Raw genomic sequence first — 21400 nt, forward strand, 5'->3', positions numbered from 1 at the left:
GAATGCAACAAGATGATGGAGCTTAGTGGAAAGAAGTCGCCTTCACTAAGTGGGCCCGCAGGCTATTTTTGGCTCAAAGTCTATTTTTAGGCTATGTTTATTTTTAGACATATGGATCATGGTCTATGAGTTGCAGGATGCTATTTGTGGATGATTGGTCATGTTGGTAAAAATAGATGGACTTCTATTTTTAGACATATGGGCGGTTTCTATTTTTAGACCGCCAAGCTAAAAATAGAACAATTGAATATTATTAGCTCATAATAATATTTGGACTATAAACATTATCTTATCCTCTTGGAGCACTTCAGTTTGAGCTACAGATGTGGCACATGCAGCTGTCAGAAGGAAATACGCTTTTCTTGTGGGTCAGTTGAGCTATTGCATGCAGGACTTCAGTTAGAACTCATGTGGTTGAGTTTGGTGGAGTTGATTGTGGAGTTGATGGAGTTGTGTTCAGTTTGACTTGGTTAAACTAGTTGTATTTAATCTAATTGCAGAATACACTAGTGATGAGTGATGTGAATTAATTGTTAATTAATTCACTAATTATTAACTCATAAAGCAACTAAAGAATACATCAGTTAACTCAGTGCATGGACAATTCAGTGGAGACAGGTGTTAGAGGTTGAGATTGCTATCAGTTGTGACTATAGTTGTGCATGAGATCTTGCACAATCAATGGGATTGAGTAATGCCAATGAGGATTGCGTGGTTCAGCCAAGGAAATACGAGTTTGCTTCAGCCATTCATCATTATTCTCATGCAGGATTGCGCAGTGGAGGCAGGCAAACAGTGGAGGAGATTTGAGGCATCAGATCTGAGCTAGTTTGTGTGTAACAGGTGGAGATAGTACTGAGTACTTGTGAGGAGTATTGTACTATGTATTGTTACATGTTCTCAATCATTATAATATACAGATAGTGTGGGGTTTTCAGCTGTATGCTTTCCCCGGGTTACATACTGTGTTAATGTGCACATGCAATTGATGTTTCATTGTTTTTAATGCTGCTAAATTGATGATCAACGTAGAGGAGGTTATGTATTATGCATGTATTCCGCAATAGTGTATAATCAGGATAATCTCTGTGAATAAGTGTCATATTATTCAAAATTTCTACAGTTTAAATGTGCATAATTTAATGGTCTAGATTGTAGGAGATGTGAGATCAATGGTGTATATGCATTGTATATTTAGACTTGCTCGAAGTTTATGGTGTCATTCGAATTCCCACACTCACCGTCAAGTTACACTTTTCCATTAAATATTATGTACAAGATTCTTTCCTGCAGATAAAGGTAATGCAGTTTTTCACCTCCGCACTCATCACTAAGGTTGATCTATCACTTACATTAAATCAACATATGGGGAATTTTTTTACCTTGTAGCTTCTTATCAAAGACGTTTATGCATCACGGGTCGTAAATCAATTCATACATAATCATAGGTAAATGTGGATCATTATTTCACATTTTGGTGTTATCAAATTTGTATCATAATCGTTTTCTATTTTACTGGAGGTTCATGAGTGTTCCAACTCATTGAGTGACAAAATTCTTGTCCAAATCCCCGATTTTTCTCAGTTGTTAGTGTCAAGACATTTGCAGTCATGGGAAGAAGTGGTCATCGCTATCAAAATGAGTTGGAAGGTATTGAGCTTATCAAGTGTGACCCTCAACTTACTGAGTTGTTTGACAGGGCCAGATGGATGACCTTTTGTCGCAGATTTGAAGGCTTCAATTATGAAGTGATGAGAATATTTTCCAAGGGTTTTGATGGGATAATTAACACAATTTATGATATTTCACTTCCAGTAATAGAGGAGACCATCACAAAGGCACCAAGGTTTCTAATTGATGGAGAATGGTGGTTCAATAATCTAACTCTGATAGGAGTCGATATTGTGTTTTTCTTGAAAAAGGAGAATAGAAACAAAGACTATAGTCAAGGAGTTCAGAGAGCTTGGTAGAAGCCATTGTGGAACAATGCCCTCAGGATCATTCAAGGATATTTTACTTGCGAAGGAAGATACAACTGGGCAGGCTTGTACCATTTAAAATTTTTGGCCCATCTCGTTGGTTAAGTTTGAATGAATACTCCTTACTTTTTGTTAAAGAGTCTGAGTAAAATGTCAGTTAGAGTTAAGGAAAAACCTAAAATGCCCCCTCATTGTATTTTCCATAAAGGTCTTATCAAAATGTTAGTTGTTAGTCATCTTGATAATGTGGAAAGGACATGGAAGAATTTCTTGTTTTAGGGAGGGTTTGTTAAAGAAGGCACTACCAAAACTAAAGACAACAAGGTTAAGAAATAGAAAAAACAAACCCCTGTGCAAATTCCTGAAGTAGCACAAAGAAATTACTCTGTGTTAACACGGAGTATGAGGAGAAATTCATTAAATCAGTAGGAAGAAAACCCTATGCCGCTACCTCCAGTAAGGAAAAATAAATGCCATGCTAAGAAAGAAAATTCAGAGGCCTTTCAGCCACAGATTTTCAAAATCCAAGAGGTTCAGGAGCAAACCCCATAAGTTTCGAAGCCAAATTTTTAGAAAAGTATGAGGATGATGATAATGTTCCATTATTAGTTTTGATTAAGAAAAATACTGTAAAACCCAGTAAGCAGAAAGTTCCAAAATCCAAGAAAATTCATTAAAATCTGTGAAGAGAGAGAAGAAGAAACATGTTGAAAAAAACTAAAAAATATGGGACAAGAAAACCTCATGAAAGGCATGTTAACAAGTTGAGATTGAGTGCAAGGCTCAGGTTAACTCCTACTCTTAAATACCAAGTTATTAATGTGGATGAGGATATATATGAATATGCAGAGAAGACATATAATAGAAGAGACAAAGGTACCAAGCAGAAAAATGGTAAAAAACAAAGTATTTTCTTGGAGAGAGTAGCATAGGCTATGACTGTTAGAACTAAGAGGAGTAAGAAGACAAAAGAAGTTGAATCTAGCAACATTAACCTCTTAGCAGAATCGACAGAAGCTTTAAAATAAACAAAGTGCAGCAGTGCTGCCAAATGAAATGACAATGGATAAAAATGTATTTTGTTAGTGCTTTGTTTGATAACACATGGCCCAGATATTTTGGCAGTGTTAAAATATATCATTTTTGCAGTGTTTCTCTAAAAATAAGTCATATTGATGGAAAAATATACGTTTTGAAGAGATAAGATGACTTATCTATTTACTGAGGAGATAGGTCAAGGGCCACAGTTGGTGGTTTCTCATCTAGAGTTTGTTCCAGATTCTGATCCAGATTTTGTTCAAGATTTTGATCCTAATTTTGTTCCATATTGTGTTCCTAATTTTGTTCCACGGTATCAAATAACATTTTTGAATATATAAAGCATTTCTATATGCACTCTTCCAACAGTGGTATGCATACATGTCCATATTCAGAATTGAAGAGTATGAGAAGCTTGTGATTTTGTTTTAGCTATGTAATCAGATTAGATATATGTAGACTTTAATATTTTGTAAAATTAATTTTCACACAGATTGGGGATCTAAAGATTATGTAATTTTTCTATAAAACTTAGGAAGAAAGGGGAACCAGGGGTTTGTTTGCTTTTGGGAGAAAAGAGACTTGTGTTGTATATCTATTTTTGAGTTTAATAAGATTTCCAAGACAAAAGTATTTGAAACTTTCAAATCATAGATTCTTTTGGTGATTTTTATCAATTTGTATCTTAGTGATGGTTATTTCTTATGTTAATTCCATGAATGTTTAAGTGTTCATATTTGAATGAGATTTGTATAAGTTTGCATAATTCCTCTTTATTGAGATGCTCTGTTGTTTATGAGATTCAAAATTATCACCATTTCTGCTAAAGTTACACATAATTCATCTTATTGCTCTGTTGTAATGGTTTGTTTCTTTTTTCTACTTTCCATCTTGATAATTAGAAGGTATACATAAACTTTTTATATCTTGCCTATGAACTCTGTTTGTTTTACCCACCATATCTTGAAATCTTGTTTGGAATCAATTTGTGACTCCATGCCCAATGGTTCTTTCCCTTTTTTTCCAACAAAACCTATTAGCTTTGTGTTGACACCTAATCCAAAGGGATTGGGATTATTGTAAATATTGTAAATAGTTTCAGTTATGCATTAGAGAAAACCAAGAGACCTTGGAATTGGAATCCCAAGAGTCTCTCCTCTCATATATATATTCATGAACTGAATAATGCAATAAACAATTCATTCATGGAGTTACTCTGCTGACTTGACAGGGTATCAGAGCACAAGTGCCATTTTATACTTGTAACTCCTATTTTCAGCTAATTTTCCTGCTATTCTTTGACATATTCTTTGTCTCATATTTGATTTCTTGCTCTATCTCCTCATTGTTCAGTGTTCTCAATGTTGATGATTATTGATGGTTAGAGCACTAATTTTCACGCTGGTAAAGAAGCATGAAATCCATCCCGATGGTATGATGCCCAGCTATATGTCTGTGGGTGTTGGAGATGATGCATTAAACACTTTTTTCAGTGAGACAAGAGTTGGAAAACACATGCCGAGAGTTTTGTTCATAGATATGGAACCCATGGTCATTGACGAGGTTCGAATAGGGGCATATGACTAGCTCTTTCATCCTGAACAATTCATCTCAGGAAAAGAGGACGATGCCAACAACTTCGCTCACGGTTTGGAATTAGTGGTGGACTTCTTTGTGGGAACTTTTTATAGCCACATTCCAATGATCGATTACTTGAAATCTCAAGCAATATATTGTGAAGAGTCACGATGTCTCTTTGAAGTAGAGATAAGGCACGCTGAGAAAGCTTTGAAGGGGTTCAAAATCGAAGTTAGGCAAGGACGCAATTAGAAATACACTGTTAGATATCGAATTCCATAAGAAAAGTGATAACCTTAATATTTGTTACAAGCTATTGCCTTACCTGGACCAAGGTAAATTTGCAGAAAAACCAAATTATCCTTCAGTGGCATATTGTTGTTGAATGCGTTGGTCATTGTTTGCATTGAAATATATCCATTTCAACACAAGAGCTAGTGTCGTGGTGTTGAGAGGTGGGAATTGTGTACAATATATGCTATGATTAACATTTTTGAAGATTGTGCGTTAAACATTTTTGATGCTATACTTTATGTTGACTGATGCATTGAAATTTTTTTGTTGGAGGTCGATAAATAGTTTTTTTGAAGACTTTGAAAAGGTTGTGTTCCTTTTTATTTCAGGTCGATATATATTGTATGGTGAATAGTTAATGAATTATGAAAAGGTCTTATATGCATTGGAGTATATATATATATATATATATATATATATATATATATATATATATATATATTTGAGTGTTTATGAAAACCTTAAGGAGTATGGCATGTGGTATTTGTTTGTAATAAAATTGTATGGTGTATGGAGGAATATTGAGAGGCTACATTTTTAGTTAAAGATATCTTTGAAGACAACGAATTATTTTTATTACAAAGACTTGCAATTGCTGTAATTATTTTGAGGCCAAATTAGACTATATGATGCATTCACTCAACTCCATTGTGGGAGAAGTTCTCTCTAGAAAAGAGAACTATCATAAGTGGTCTCGGAATATAAAAACACACCCTCATTTTCAATGAACTATAGAAAGGGATTTGTGAAGGAGAAGGAGACAATGCACTGGAAAATCCCACTTTAGATAAGGAGCTTTCCATCTAGGAAAACAAGAACAACAAGGCCTATGCCTTGATTATAGTGTCTATAAATGAAGAGGTGAGTTGCCATATTTCGCCATTTTCAAATGCCTTTGAAGCCTTAAATAAGTTGAAGGAAATATATGACTCACACTTTGAACTTGATTTTGTTTAATTGCTGATTAAATTGTTCAATCTTGAGTTGAAAAATGATGAACCTCTTGCCTTAGTATCATAAGTAAGATCCATTATGCATGACATAAAATCCATTGGTGTTGAAATAGATATCCCTCTCATAGCTTATTTCAAGGCATGATATCCCACCTATTCACAATATCTTGAGTCATTGCAAGCAAGTGGCAACCTTAAGGAGATTACCTTTGACTCCCTTGAGAAGAAGTTTGTTGAAAGAGGGAAGGATTTTTGGAAGAAGACAACTCCTTAGTATTTTGAAGAAGCTATGTGCCTTGCACAAAGAGAAGAATCATGCACAAGATTATTCTAGAGGAAGAGGTGGCTGAAGAGGAAGAGGAAGGAAGAATTTTAGACACGGGGGGAAGATATTTCCAAGGAGAAAGGTCGGATCTTCATTACATATGATGCAATAGAGATGGACATGATGCATCCACATGTAAGCTGCCTTGGGACAAAATTGAGCAGGAAAGAAATGAAGGAAAAGGTAAAACACCTGACAAAGGGAAATCAAAAGCACCTGAGTCCGCTCAATATCTTGTGGCACATTGCAACATTGGAGTAATTGAAGACTTATTCAATGCTTCACTTGCTTCATGGAAATATGCTTGGTTGCTTGATTTAGGGAAAACTTACCACATGAATTTCAAGAAGATTTCTTTGAGGAATTCACTGACAATGTTGATGGAGTAGTATAATTTGCAGACAAGTAAAAACTTAAGCCATTACGGCTTGGCACCATTAGGCTCAAACTGCCCAGTCTTCCAGAATTTCTTCTACATGATGTTTTATACCTCCCAGAGTTGAGGATAAACTTGTTTTACTTGGTCCTCATCTGACAAAAAGGACATGCTATTCATATATTTGATGGCAAGGTCAAGGTCAAAAAAGAATCCGATCACTCACTTGTCATGTTGGGGATAGAAGAAGAAAGACTTATGAAGCTGCAAGGAACCTCTACTCGTGCACATAACTTTTCATACAATTCTCACCATGATGAAGGTACATTTTCATCAAGTCTTTTATGGTGTGCTAGATTTGGACACTTGAACTATGACAACCTTCGTTTGTTGAAGAAAAATGGTGTTACTAGTTTTCCTACTATTCCTAAGAAACTTAAGCAATGTGATGCTTGTATCTTAGGAAAGCACAACAAACAATCTTTTCATGATTCTCATTCTAGAGAACATAGAAAACTTGAACTCATTCATTCTAAATTATGTGGTCCAATTCATATTCCTTCTGCAAATGGTAATAAATATATGATGACATTTATTGATGACTACACTAGAATGTGTTGGGTTTATTTATTGAAGAACAAATATGAAGCTTTTGAAACATTTAAGAAAATTCATGCATGCATTGAAAATGATGCACAATTTCATATTGGATCTATTCGTACAGATAATGGAAAAAATATACATTAAATGAATTTGAAAACTATCTTCGCCAACATGGGATCAACCATCAAATAACTGTGCCTTATAATCCCCAATAGAACAAAGTAGCTAAAAGAATGAACATGACAATCTTAAATATGGTACATTCCATGATGTTTTTCAAGAATGATAAACTCATGTTTTGGGCCGATGCATTTCAATGTGTTGTGTGTATAAATAATAGGTGTCCATCTAATGCTATAAAAAACAAGACTACCTATGAAATGTGGTATGGCCACATTCCTTCAGTGCGACATCTCAGGGTTTTTGGTTCCACCTGTTATGCCTTGATACCTAAGGAACAAAGAAACAAACTCGGTGCAAGGAGTCACAAATGTGTCTTCTTGGGGTATTCAAATGCCTCCAAAGCATATCATATCTATGATGAAATGAATACGAAGTTTATAATATCTAGAGATGTGATATTTCTTGAATCATCCAAGACTGACAATGTTGTTGAGGGACAACTTGATTTCTTGGATATATTTGGACATGCAAAGTGTTTTCAAGAGTTTGATAATGAGATTACACATCTTGAAGGGGGGATCCCAATACTGGATCAATTTGTCAAATCTTCTTCTGTAGAACTCTCTCCCCTGCATGAAGATCCAACCATTGATGACACTTTGAGTGATGTGATTGACATAATTGGAAGACTAAATCTTGATTCAGCGCCAATTCATTCAACTGAGAAGCCTAGGCCATCTCAGAAAGGTCCTCCAAAATGGCTAGCAAAGACACTTTAAAGTGTTTGTCCTAATGAGGTTGAAAAGACAAGAACAAGAAGCTCAACCAGACATAATGGAGGTGATGTAGAAAACCCTAATTCACCGATTGATATGGATGTTTCTTATACTTGTGAATTGAATTTGTCTACAGATTTTGAACCAACTTCCTTAAAAGAAGTTACTTCTCATGATGAATGGAAAGAAGCGATGCAAAAATAATATGATGATTTGATAAAGAATGGCACCTAGAAGTTGGTTGATCCTCCATTGGGAACCAAACTACTTGGCTATAAGTGGGTCTTCAAGAACAAGCATAAAGAAGATGGCTCACTTGAAAATCACAAAGGCAGGCTTATGGAAAAAGGTTTTTCACAGAAGCATGGGGTCAATTATGAGGAAACTTTTTCCTCCACAACAAAATGGGATACCATCGAGACACTTTTTGCTTTGGCAGCTCAGAACGGTTAGAAAGTCCATAAAATGGATGTAAAAACTACTTTCTAGAATGAATATCTGAAAGAGAATGTTTTTATGTCCCAACCATAAGGATTTGTTGTGAAGGGTCAGGAACACAAAGTATGCAATCTTTTAAAATGCTTGTATGGCCTCAAGCAAGCACTACAAGCCTGGTACGATAAATTGACTATGCATCTTCTAAAACTCAATTTCAAACATTATGATTTTGATTATGCAACTTTGTTTGTAAAGAAAGTTGGAAAAACAGTTGTATATCTTGTGGTGTATGTAGATGATGTTTTGATGATAGGGAACAATGAGAGCTACATTTCATCCATAAAGAAGGAACTAAGGAAAGGTTTCGAAATGACAAATTTGGGTTATGTTCACTACTATCTTGGTATTGAAGTAACCCACCATCTGAATTTTATATTCCTCTCCCAGAAGAAGTACGTTGGAGATCTGTTGAATAGGTTTGGCATGACTGAGTGAAATCCTTTGACTACTCCAATGGAACATAAATTAAAGCTCATATCCACTGAAGGAAAATAATTTGAGGATGCAACGAAGTATAGACAACTCGTAGGAAGTCTCAACTACCTAACTACTACTAGACCATACATTTCATTTGTTGTTGGAATCCTCTCCAAGTTTATGCAAAAGCCTTGTGAGAGTCACTGGTCAATACTTTGGACTTAAGTATACATAGGTGGATGACTTCAGCTTGATTGAATACTCTAATTCAAACTTCGATGGAGATAAAGAAACCGAAGTATATACTTCAGGTTATGTTATGAGTCTTGGATCAGGAGCTGTCTCCTTGAGGTTACACAAACAATCAATTCCAGCAGATTCAACAACTGAGGCAAAATATGTGGTAACAACTCAAGCAACAAAGGAATTTGTGTGGCTCAGGAAAATTATAGAGGATTTACAGGAGAAACAAGTGCATTTAACTCCTCTTTTGATTGATAACACTTCTACAATAAAGTTGGCCAAGAACCCAAATTTCCATGATCGAAATAAGCACATAGATAAAAAATATCATTTTATTCGACATCATGTTGAGGCCACCTACGACAACATTATTCTAAACTTGTATAATCAAGAACATGATGTATGGGAAAAACAATGCAATGTGTATTATTAATAATAGAGAAATATTGTCAAGTCCAACTAGCACAACTGGTTGAGGATCAACATCATTAGCAAGGTGACCCATGATCAAATCTAACGGGGGGTGGTTGTGCTCTGTTCTAGGGGGAGGGGACATGCTAAAAAATCCATTCAACTAAGGGATGGTTGTTTGGTCAATTTAGTGTGTTCTAAATTACTGATTAAAATGTCAATCAGGGATTCGTAAACTGACAAAGTGAAGTGTACTATATGTACAAGATAACCATTTTCTTAGCCTTTTTGTCGTTTTTGAGTTTTTTTTTAGTTTGTTTTAGGATTTATCTTTTATGGATTCCCTAGTGTGTGTGATGGCGAAAATGAAAGTTAAGTATGGATGGTAATGGTGATTTCTACAGTGATTTTCCAAACTTAAAAGTGTTCAAAAAGAAAGCTCTAAACTAACTGTAATGAAATCAATTCTTAAGAGGAAGTAAATGTATCAAACAGTGAACTAATGACAATGGCCCAGTATCCTTGCTGCTGTATGAAAAAGAAAGTAAAAACTGAACTTAAAGCAACTAAAAGACTGAAAGCAAAGCAACTAATTCACACTACTTAAACCCTTCTGATCCTTTACCCTTCAACTCAATCTGCCTTATGGGAAGCAATCATGAACAAGTTAAGCAATATGACATCTAAATTGCAGGAAATTAAATTGCATAAAGGAAACTAATCACACTACTTCAACCCTTCTGATCCTTTACCCTTCAACTCAATCTGCCTTATGGGAAGCAATCATGAACAAGTTAAGCAATATGATATCTAAATTGCAGGAAATTAAATTGCATAAAGGAAATATAGACAGTAGTGATCATTAGAATAGCACACTATATATACAAGCAATGATTGAAAGAAAACAGTAAATGAAAGCAAGTAGAAACTATACAAGGCTCTGGTGTACAGGGGCCCTCTGCAACCTCAGCCAGTCAATCACTTAGTCACAAATCCGATTCAGAAAAACTGTCTTCTCATGTATTTAAAGTGAAATGCAGTACAGTGGGTGACAACAGTCGAAATTACAATATGAAAGCTAATCCTTCAGCGTATATCAATGCGTTATTTATAAGAAAAAGATGCTGCAACTAATTCCTAGATTTATGCTGCTAAAAGACACGTAAATCCCTTGAGCCGAGATCTAGCGTGGTGGTCATGAATTCATGGAGTGGTGGCTGCTTGGTTTAGTTCACAGGCTGCTCTCCAGGTGTGCCAATACCTCCGAAAACTAAGGATCGTGCCCCGCAAACCTTCACGTGGGCAAAACAGAGCCGTGCCACCGCGAAATTCTTCATTTGGCCCTTCCTTTGACCATCGTTGACCGCGACTGTATATGAATGATTTGGCTGATCTGAGGGGACACACCCCATGTACACGTCACGTGCAGCTTACCCATGTGGCTGGTTTCTCCATCGGACACCTGTAGCATAGCCTTTAACAAAATGGCTGCAGAAACTTGGGCTGGCTGCGGAAAGTGACAAGTTTCCGCAGCTGCTTGAACAAAAATCTAAATCAAACAACAGTCATAAGCATAGTTAGGAAACCATTCCATAAGTTCTTTTTAAACTATTATGCAACGATTTGACAGCTTGGTGGACGAAGTAAATGGAAAAAGAAGGTTGAAAGGGTATATAGGGAAGTGCAGGTTTGGGACTCAACATACCCCCACTGTGAAGGTGTTGCATGTCCTCATGCAACCAAAATTTAGTCACCCCTTTCTAATCCATATGTTCTGATGCTTCTGCTAGGACATCTAGCCCTCTTTTCTTCTTCTTTGGTGCTACCACCATTCTTGGTTTCCTTATTAGACACCTGAACTTGAGATTAATCAATGCTCTGCTCAACTTTTTGCACTTTTTCTTCAGCTTCTTGTTTTTCTTTTGCCATAGTCCTAAATGGAGCATAGTGTTATCATGGATAATCTTATCTACCTTGCTCTGCTCTTTGAGTGCTTCATTTTCCTGCTTGATATGCCTATTTAGGACTTCTAATTCAAATACCTCCTGTTTCAAGGACTGAACTTGTGCATCTAGTGGCAGAGTGGTGCTTGGACCTGCAGCTGACTTTTCTAATGATTCCAAGTAGTCATATACTTCCTGTTGATTGGGGTCTACTTCAGGTGTCTTTCTTGGACTGAGTTCAAAATCTGGTGGAGGAGGAGGACTGCTCTCCAACTCTGGCCGAGAAGGGCTTTCATCATGTGTAGGACTGATTTCAATGCTTGGTTGAGGATGAGGTGGACTACGGCCAGCTGGAGTTTTCTCAGGTGTCTCTCCACCTAAGTCAATGAAGTGGGGCTGTTTTATTTGCGTTTTACTCCCTTTTCCTCTTAACCTTGTGCTTCTCCTTAAGTATGGTGGACTAGTGCTCTTTTCTTGTATACTCTGTTTTCCTTTTGCCTTTTTCTTTGCTATAGCAGCAGCCTGAAGATGTACTAATATTTCTGACAGTGGTTGATAATCCTCCTCTATGGATTGCTCAGGGGATGGATAGACTTCTTGGATGGTTCTTTTGCCTTTTTCTTTCTTCTGTTTCTTGTCTTTAGCTCTATCTTCTTCTTCTTTTTGGTCAGTTTCTTGAGTTTCTATAGTAGGGGAGTCTTGGACTGTAGTGTTCTTTTCTCTCCTCCTACTTTTCCTTGGTGTCCTCGGTGTGCTACTTTCAGAGGCCTCAGATGGCTCTTGGAAGTAGTTTCTTATCAAAATTTTCTCCCATGTATCTTTGTTTTTCCTTAAGTGGTCTTCAATAAGAATTTTTATAAGTCCATGATGGTATAGATGAGGGTCTATATTGCCTATGTGTTTTTGGACTGTAATGCTCATTTTCTTCAAACTCAAGAGCAAGAAATAAGGCAAATTAAGAGCCTGATTTTCTAAGAAATTCATCAGCAGTCTAGCATGGTACATATACATCGAACCAAAGCGTCCTTCACAGGTGACAAATTTTTGGATAACTAATAGTAGGCTAGCCCATTCTTCCTTTAATGCATGAACAGGGATTCCTTTAGTAAACACGGTAGTGTCCATACCTGGGTTTCTTAGCATGATTCTCCATGCCTGTTCATCCACGCTTTTATTTTTGAACCATCTTTCACCCTCCTGAGGTAAGCCTGTAGCAGCTGCTACCGTTGTTTCGGTCACTGTAAGCTTCAAATCTCCAATCTCCACTTTCTGACCATCAAATGACCGTGCAAAAGCCTTGGTTACTTCTTTGTTATAGCCTTTAAACCTTTGAATGAACCGTAACCACTTAGCTTTCTTCAGTAAATCCTTGGCCTGAGGGTAACCTTCTAAGTATTTTGGTCCTTCTGGCTCTGCCCTGAGTAGTTTTCCCATTTCTTTCCCTGTTTCGAATTTCGGCTGAGGATACAATTTTTAACAGAGGACAGTAGCTCGATTGCAGGGTTTATGGTAAAAGGTAATGGTTGCAATCGATAACAGGTGACGGGAATGCTTCAGATTACAGGCAGAACAGAGGATAGACAGTGGTGAACGGGTTTACAAACTGAAGTGCGTGTATATGAAAGGAAGGTCTTAAATGAAATGGTAAGTGACCGGTAGTGGAGGCGAGATCTTTTTGAATTAACGGCTGCGTACAGGAGATCACACGTTTTTAATAGATAGCTGCGGAAAATACGGTGAAGAAGAGCCGTAAGGAGATTGGTCACATCTCATGTGCGCAGGTGGCAAATGAAGTGCAGTTAACTTGAGTTTAAACCCGAAAAACCCATCATGAGACCATTAAGAAATGAATGCTTGGTGTATGGAGTAATGCCGTGGGATAGGAGTGGTAATAAAGCTATCATATCGAATCATTGCACATAGTAGAACTTTTCATGGTTTGATAACTATGCATAATCATGACTTTAATTGCTATTTGATAAAAAAAATTGCTCGTACCTTTGGAAACTTTGTCATTTCTTGCCCATAGCTTTTAGCCAACTGTTCTTTCTTGATATCTTGGAGATGCTCCATGTCTTCATGGTATTTTCTCACTTACACCTGCATTTTCATGATTTCTGTACTAACATTTTGACTGTGTATTTGAAAAACAGAGTGATGGTGGCTGCGGAAACTGCTTCCAGCTGCGGAAACTGGGACAGCACCCACTTATCTGAACAAATGTGGTTAGAAAAGAACTAACTGAGTGGAAATAGTTCTGAAAGGAACTTTTATTGATGAAATGAGAATGAAATGAGTGGAATGGAATGAAAATGAAGCGGAGTGAAGTGAAGAGAAAATGTGAATGAGATGGAGGTGAAGTGAAATGGAAAATGAGGTGGAGTGAAGATGGAAAGAGAAGGAGAGGAGATTTTTTTTTTTTAGAAAATATAGAGTGTCAAGTGTCCTTGATTTTCACTCCATATTTTCTGTATAAGACTGCCAATCTATGATTGGTTTTCAGGCTTATACAATTTTTTTTTTTTAACTGAAAGAATAAAAGGCTAGGCTGGTGGGGAAGAAGGATTCTTCTCCACCAGCCTTATTGCAGAATTCTCTTGGAACATCTTGACAAATTCTTCTTTTGAGAGTGGTTTATGATAAATTTTCAATCGGTGGCCATTCAAAAGAAAAGAAATCTGAAATTCATCAATGGTATTGACTCTTACTACTCCATTATTAAAGACTTTGTCAATTTCATATGGCCCAAGCCAATGGGTCTGAAATTTACCTTTAAAGTCTTTGAACTTGGAATCAAACAGTAATGCCCAATCTCCCTCTTGAAACTTTCTCTCTTTGATGTATCTGTCATGCCATTTAGCTCTTTGATGTTGAACTAGATCAGTCTTTAAAATTGCTTCTTGTCTGATTTCATCTAGCTCATTCAGCTGCTCCATTCTGTGCTTTTGGGCTTCTGATAGATTCATCCCCAACTGGACTGCCATCTTGAAAGTCTTGACTTGAAACTCAATGGGGAGCAGGACTTTTTTCCCATAAACAAGTTCATAGGGAGAATGTCCTGTTGTATTCTTCCATGTAGTTCTATAGGCCCATAAGGCTTCAGGAAGCCTTTCTGCCCAATCTTTTCTGTGTAGATGAACAGTTTTGGTGATGATGCTTTCAAGAACTTTGTTTGTAGACTCCACCTGGCCATTTGCTTGCAGATGGTAAGGAGTAGATTTTCTGTGCTTGATTTTGTATTCTTCCATCAGCTTCTCCATCAAGTTAGATGTAAATTGACTTCCCTGATCTGTCACAATTTCTCTTGGGACACCAAAATGAGTAAAAATATCCTCAAAAAGAAATTGAACAACTGAATTTTCAGTGGCAAAAGGCAATGCTTTAGCTTCTACCCATTTAGTGACATAATCAGTGCATACCAATATATACTTTTTTTGTTTAGATGGTGGATTAATAGGTCCAATGAAATCTAAAGCCCATTTTTCAAAGGGTTCGATTAGTACCTGTGGCTGTAATGGCATTTCATTTGAAAGAGTCGGTCTCCCAACTCTTTGGCAGTTGTCACACCTTCTGACATATTGTTTTGCATCTTTGAAAAGAGAAGGCCAATAATATCCTAAAGAAAGGATTTTATAGGCCGTCCTTTTGTCAGCAAAGTGTCCACCGCATGGTTCATCATGACATGCCTTGAGGATGTCAGGCATTTCATCTTCCCGAACACATCTTCTGATCACATAATCTAGCCCAGTTTTAAACAATTCATTAGAAATCCATGAATAACTTGAACTCTCCTGAATAATTTTTCTTTTTTCACTAGGAAATAGATGTGGAGGTAGCTTTCCTGTAGCCAAATAGTTAGCAATATCTGCATACCAAGGAGTCTTAGTAGTTATTGTAAATAAATACTCATCTGGGAACTTATCCTCTACAGGAGAATCTTCATTAGTATTTTGGATTCTAGACAAGAAATCAGCTACTGTATTTTGTTTCCCTGGTCTATCCAACACAATAATATTGAATTCTTGTAAAAGTAAGAGCCATCTTGTAACTCTGCCATTAGTAACAGGATTATTCATGAGATATCTAATTGCAGAATGATCAGTATGGACAAAAGTTTCATAGCCAGTTATATAGTGTCTAAACTTATTGATTGCATGAACAACATCTAAGAACTCTTTCTCAGTCACAGTATAGTTAGAACTCTTTCTCAGTCACAGTATAGTTTAACTTAGTGGGAGTCAAATTTTTACTGGTGTAGTAAATGGCATAAGGAACTAAATCCTTTTGTCCCAACACAACTCCTAGAGCTGTATCTGAAGCATCTGTGGAAATATGGAAAGGAAGTTTCCAATTTGGCCCACTCAAAATGGGTGCTTCAGATATTCTTGTTTTCAAAGTTTCAAATGAAGATTGACAATCAGGATCCCATTTGAATTCACAGTCTTTTGTAAGTAATTTGAAGAGTGGAGATGCTATTTTGGTGAAGTTTTCAATAAATCTTCTATAGTATCCAGTAAATCCAAGAAAACTTCTAACATCTTTTTGAGAATTTGGAATAGGCAACTTGGAGATGACTTTAACTTTTGATCTATCAACTTTAATCCCATCCCCTGAAATATGATGTCCTAAAACAATCCCTTCAGTAAACATCATAAATCATTTTTCATGACTTAATCATAGGTTTGTTTCTTTACATCTTATAAGGACTTTTTCCAAATTCTCTAATGCCTCTTCAAACGATTTACCATAAACTGTAAAATCATCCATATAAACCTCTACACAATCATGGATTAGATCAGAAAAGATTCCTAGTACTGCCCTTTGAAATGTTGCGGGTGCATTACATAATCCAAAAGGAAGTACTCGGTAAGCAAAATTTCCCCATGGACAGGTAAATGTGGTCTTGTCCTGATCTCCAAGTGCTACTTGAATCTAATTGTAGCCACTAAAACGATCCAAAAATGAAAAATACTTTTTGCCTGCTAAAGTATCTAATACCTGATCGATAAAGGGTAAAGGAAAGTGATCCTTCAAAGTTGATTTGTTCAATTCCCTGTAATCAATCCATACCCTCCATTTACTATTCTTTTTAGGTACTATAACCAAAGGAGAAGCCCATCGGCTATCTGAAATTGGATAAATGAAGTTTACATTAAGTAACTTTTGGAGCTCTTCTTTCACTATCTCCCTAAGGTTTGGTTTCATCCTTCTCTGAGGTTGTCTGATTGGTCTACTGTTTTCCTCAATGTAGATGTGATGAATGCAAGTCTTAGGGTCAATACCTTTCATATCAGTATATTCCCACGCAAATGTAGTAGAATGTTTTTGCAAGATTTTGGTTAGTTCTTCCTGTTGTGATCTTTCCAAATTTTTGTTGATATTCAATGTTTTTCCTGGAAAGATCTCAATGGCGGAACTACCAAACTCTTCCATAGAGAAAAGAGACATTTGTCTAGATGATAAATACTCAATGTCGGAATCTAACTGAAATTGTGTGTGGTCATATTCTGAAGATGTTTCAAAGTTTTCTAATGTGTTCAGAATTTGACTATCTTCACTAACTTCAGAAATGGTAAAGACAGGTTGTATAGTATCTTCATCATCAATCCACTCATTATCTCCTATTTCTGTAATTACTTTTGCTGGAGGATACAGATTGAATTTCTTTGTCGAATTACCATCAGAAATATACATATCCCCAGACCTACAACTGATGAAAGCATCGGCTGTGGCTAGCCAAGGTCTTCCTAAGATGAGAGGGTGTCCTCCTAAATTACTCTTGGGGGTTAAAATCATAAAATCTACTGGATATTCCCAAGAGTCTAAGGAGACTGAAATGTCTTCTAATACACCATCTAGTTTAATAATTGATCGATCTACAAGTTGCAGTAAAGTAGGTGTAAAGAGAAGATTAGGAAGTTTCAGTTGTTCCATAGTCTATCTACTCATAATGTTGATAGCAGCCCCTAAATCAATCAAAGTATTTGGAATTTCTACCCCATTGATATGTGTTTTGACAATTGGACTACCGGGATCTACATATTTCTGCATAGTAATTTTTCCCATCATGATGTCTGCAATTTTCCCTACCAGGTGGATTCTTCTTGTGTCTCTAGGTTTCCTTCCTGGTCTTTTAAGACTCAACTCCTTTATTGTTTTTGCTAGAATAGGAATCTCTCTAATGGCTTGTAACAAGGGAATCTTGATACAAACATTCTTCAATTCATCTAGAAAATCATAGTCAGGCAACAAGATTTGTTTTTCCACCCCTTTGTCAATTTGTAATCTTTCAGGAAAAGGAGGTGTGGATGAAGATGCAGGTTGCTCAACTATAGGAGTTGTGGGGGTTAGCTCTTTTTCTTTTTCTTTCTGAGTGTTTGGGTTTTGAAGAGATGCTTCAGAACCCTTATTGGCTTCAAGAGAATCTTCCTCAGAAATGCTTTGATTTTGGGCATCTATAGAAGGTTTATCTAAAACTCTACCAGATCTGAGTTGTACATCATTGAGAGGAACAATCATATAGGTAGGAAATTGTTGACCTTCTACCATGTAAGCATTTTGAGGGTTTTTATTATTGGGGTTTGGCAATGGCTGAGAAGGAAGTTGATTTGACTTTTGTTGGAATGGAAGCAAGAGTTGAGAATTTGGGTTCTGTTGAGACGGTTGTTGAAATGGCAATGATAGTTGTGGGTTTTGATTTGGAAGTTGTGGAGCTTGTTGGTTTTGAAAAGATGGAGGATATTGATAAAATTGAGCAAATCTCCCATAAGGATTTTGCATGCCTTGTACCCATGATTGAAAAGAATTTTGAGGTTGGGACCAAGGTTGTTGCCAAGGATTCCAATTTGGTGGGGTTTGAAAGTTCATAGAGTTATTAAACCCTTGGTTTTGTTGCCCCTGCCAAGGTCTCCTTGCAACAAAACAGAGAGACTCAATTGTATTTGGATCTTCTTGGAAGACAGCTTTGAGCCCAGGAATTGAAGGACAATCCTTGGTCTCATGATTCTCTGAACAAATCGCACATGTTTCTACAACTTTTTCATCCAAGGGACATTCCCTGAGAGCATGTTTTTTTCTACATTTTGGGAAAAAGATGGCTAAAGCTTCAGCTTCTGCTTTTTGCTTATTGTGGATCTTAAGAGTGTCTAGTTGCTCACTAAGACTCCCTAAGATATCAGTTTTGAATTCATCAAGCATATTCCCAATCTCAGCCCTACTTACTGATCCAGTTGCAAATTTGTTTGCTTTGATGAGAGAAGGATCTCTAGGCCCTTTTCCAGTTTTAGATTTTCCTCTTGAGAGATGGACACACAGCTCTGTTATATCATGAAGTGGAAGTTGAGATATGTCTCCTTTTCCCATCATGTTCAAAATATCTATCCATTCATCTCTAATGGCTTTTAATAGAAGGGCTTTCAAGGTTTCCTCATCTAAGTTACTCATTTTTGCTCTTTTCAGATTGTACTGGAATCTTTCAAGTAAATCCTCCAAGTTTTCATCTTCTCTTTGTACCATTTTAAATACTTCATCCTTGTGGTTGGTAGGCATACAATAATCCATGTATCTATCCAGAAATGTTTGTTTCATATCATTCCAAGTCCTAATGGATTGAGTGAGTAATCCCATGAACCATTTCAAAGCAGCTCCTTTCAATGTTGAAGGAAATAGTTTGAGTTTTTGAGAGTCTTCCAGATAATCACAGGTTCGACACACGACCTCAAACTCAAATAGAAATGTTTCAGGATCTTCATTTCTTAACCCATGAAAGTTTGGGAGGACAGATGGTGAAATATTTTTCATTGTTGCTTGAGAATCCTCATCGACTATAGGAAATCCAAATGAGTTATCTCCATCCCTATTTCCCCCATTGTTACCTCTACCTCCTCCATTATTTCCTCCTCCCCCTCCTCTACCTCTACCTCTACCAAATCCGTTAACTCCCTCTTCTGTCATGGTAGTTTTCTCAGAGATTTCAAAGTCCTCTGGTTCCTCTACTAATGGCGAACGAGGAGGAATTTCTCCCTCTTCTTCCTCAGATGATTCTACTTCTTCAATTACAATGTGTCTCCCTGTAGAAGAAAAGAAAGGATCTTTTCCTAATTCAGATTCGATGGATGGTGATGAAGAGTCTCCTAACTCAACTACTGCCTCTTGAATTCCAGGAATCCTAGGGCTAGGAGTGTAGGTTGGAGATGATGGAGGTGTCTCTTGTTTATTCCTTGAGGTAGAAGGAGTTGTGAAAATCGAACTCTTGGCTCTGGCTAAAAACCTTCCCCTAGAATCTCTTGCTCTATGCATATCATTTTTATTTTTCTTCAAGTCAGGCTAATAATTCTCTTTCTGATCTTCCAGGTCACTCTAGGTGCAAGAAGAGAGCATACTCAAGAAACTATTAAACCAATAACTTTCTCTTTTCTGATCCTCCAGATCACACTAAGTGCAAGAGGAGAGCATACTTTGAGAGGTTATCAATTTTCCTTCCTTGAAATTTTTTTTATTTTTTTTTTTTAAGAAATTGGCTACCTAGTTTCACGTCCCCGACAACGGCGCCAAAATGTTTGGTCAATTTAGTGTGTTCTAAATTGCTGATTAAAATGTCAATCCGGGATTCGTAAACTGACGAAGTGAAGTGTACTATATGTACAAGATAACCATTTTCTTAGCCTTTTTGTCGTTTTTGAGTTTTTTTTTAGTTTGTTTTAGGATTTATCTTTTCTGTATTCCCTAGTGTGTGTGATGGCGAAAATGAAAGTTAAGTATGGATGGTAATGGTGATTTCTACAGTGATTTTCCAAACTTAAAGGTGTTCAAAAAGAAAGCTCTAAACTAACTGTAATGAAATCAATTCTTAAGAGGAAGTAAATGTATCAAACAGTGAACTAATGACAATGGCCCAGTATCCTTGTTGCTGTATGAAAAAGAAAGTAAAAACTGAACTTAAAGCAACTAAAAGACTGAAATCAAAGCAACTAATTCACACTACTTAAATCCTTCTGATCCTTTACCCTTCAACTCAATCTGCCTTATGGGAAGCAATCATGAACAAGTTAAGCAATATGACATCTAAATTGCAGGAAATTAAATTGCATAAAGGAAACTAATCACACTACTTCAACCCTTCTGATCCTTTACCCTTCAACTCAATCTGCCTTATGGGAAGCAATCATGAACAAGTTAAGCAATATGATATCTAAATTGCAGGAAATTAAATTGCATAAAGGAAACTAATCACACTACTTCAACTCTTATGATCCTTTACCCTTCAAATCAATCTGCTTTATGGGAAGCAATCATGAACAAGTTAAGCAATATGATATCTAAATTGCAGAAAATTAAATTAAATCACACTACAATAAGTAATATTATGATTCCTTACTAATAGAGTCACTTGACTATATAAAGAAACCATAAACAAATGAGTAGTATGATGTCTAAGTAGCAGAAAAATAAATAAGCAAAACACAAATTGAAAAATAACAGTTCTGGAATTAAACTTCAGAAAATGAAAATTAGCAGGAAGGATAAGATGATCTCATATGTCAGTAGTTATCTAAAAAAATATGTAAATATGCCCGGGCTACCTACAACAAAACCTGTAAAATAAGCACTGATCAGCTAACAGTTAGAAAAGAAACATAAAGGAAATATAGACAGCAGTGATCATTAGAACAGCACACTATGTATACAAGCAATGATTGAAAGAAAACAGTAAATGAAAGCAAGTAGAAACTATACAAGGCTCTGGTGTACAGGGGCCCTCTGCAACCTCGACCAGTCAATCACTTAGTCACAAATCCGATTCAGAAAAACTGTCTTCTCATGTATTTAAAGTGAAATGCAGTA

Source organism: Pinus tabuliformis, chromosome Q, assembly GCF_031772625.1.
Source record: "Pinus tabuliformis cultivar Carrire ecotype Pingquan chromosome Q, CPIR1, whole genome shotgun sequence".
Lineage (NCBI taxonomy): Eukaryota > Viridiplantae > Streptophyta > Pinopsida > Pinales > Pinaceae > Pinus > Pinus tabuliformis.